Source organism: Triticum dicoccoides, chromosome 3A (genome assembly GCF_002162155.2).
Source record: "Triticum dicoccoides isolate Atlit2015 ecotype Zavitan chromosome 3A, WEW_v2.0, whole genome shotgun sequence".
Classification (NCBI taxonomy): domain Eukaryota; kingdom Viridiplantae; phylum Streptophyta; class Magnoliopsida; order Poales; family Poaceae; genus Triticum; species Triticum dicoccoides.
This window is the reverse complement of record NC_041384.1, coordinates 230,762,163-230,763,852: the sequence shown is the minus strand read 5'-3', so window position 1 is coordinate 230,763,852 and position 1,690 is coordinate 230,762,163.

Genomic DNA, 1,690 nt, shown 5'->3' with positions numbered 1-1,690 from the left:
GCGCCGCCGCCTCCCTCGACTCCGGTGGCCGCGCCGCCGTACGCCATCGCAGCTTCGGCCAGCCCCAGCTCCGGCCACCGCGGGCCCCTGCGCCGCCGCCCCCGGCCACCGGTGACCTCGCCCTCGCCGGCCGCCGTCTTCGTCCCCACCGTGAACAGTGATACGCCGCCGCCTCGGGTTCCGTGAAACCCTAATCCAGAGGTTGAATTTTTCCTAAGTACCGAAATTGCAGATCCATGTGCCCTTCTTCCTTTGCATCCGCAGCTCCGATTAATCATATAGCATATCAAAATGTTCATCTCAGAGAGTACATCATTTCATTCCATTGCATCATTTTCATTTGAGTTCATCTTGATGCCCGAAATGCTGTTAGAAGAGGGCTACTTGAGTTAATTGTCAGATCTGCTCCTCCATTTAGGTTTTTGTCATTTTTGCCATGATTAATGTGTGCATGTTATGCCCTGATGCTCTACATGTCTTTTGTTAAGGGTTTTGTCATATTTCTAGAGGTGCAACCCATGTATTTTTGTGATGTGTGTGGTGGCTTGTGCAAGCTTGCAAAGTGGTGTACTTGCTAATTCTGTTTTCAGGGACTTAGCAATTTCACTAAGTCCTGGAGCTGTTTATCTCATGATGCCATATGTTCATGTTGTTTCCTAGTGATCCGTGCCTCTTTTGAGGATGATCAGTAAGGATGTTTTGTTAATATTGTAGAGCTCTATTTATCCATGTCTTTTTTTTGCAATTATGGAGCACCCTAGCTTGAGTCAATTGAGCTCTACTTTTGCTACTTTGTGAATCTGGGCAGATTGTCAACTTGTTTGCAATTTTGCCGATGATGTTGTAGTTGATCCATGCATGCTATGCTATTGTTCTTGCCATGTCTAGCTTGCATTTTGTGCCTTCTTGATGGATGTATGCTTGTCTTGCCATGACTTGCTCTGTAGTGAGTGCATTGAGCTCGTAAATATGCCTACTTGAGTTATATTTCAGCATGTGTCAGTTTTTCACTAAGTCTGAAAACTGATTATGTTTTTGCTATGTTCACATGCTTGCAATTGTATTTTCTGATCCCTTTTGGCTCAAGGTCACTAAGGGACTTTTGTTAAGCTCTTTGAGTAGCTCCATGCCATGCTTTACTTTGCCATTTTCAGGTCATGTAACATGTAGTTTTGGTGCTCCGGAGAGTGCTACCTGATCTGAAATTCCAGACAAGTGATAATTTCACTAAGTCTGAGATCTGTTTGCCATATGCATTTTTGCCATGCTTGTTTGAACCTGTTAATGGATGAATTGGCCGTAGCTCAGTGCTAGACTTTTATTAAGCATCTTGTGTGCATCCCTGCCATGTATTTTGTTGTCATGTTTGGGTGTTGTAGAATGTTCATCTCATTGCATTTAGATGGCTACTTGCTGTAAATCGCAGACCGGTGTCATTTTTGAATCGCTTGCCATTTCCAAACCGTAACTCCGATTTCGGCGTTCTTTATATCATTTTCAAGCGATTTCACCTCATCTTTCCAATGGCACACTTGGATTTCCATGTTGAGGCCAGGTTCATGCATTTCCTATCATATCTTGCATTTCGCATCCCGCATAGCATACCATCTTTGCATTGCGTTGTTTGAGTTTGCACGTGGTTGATTGTATCCTTGTTGCTTGTTTGTCTTATTTGGGTAGAGCCGGGAGA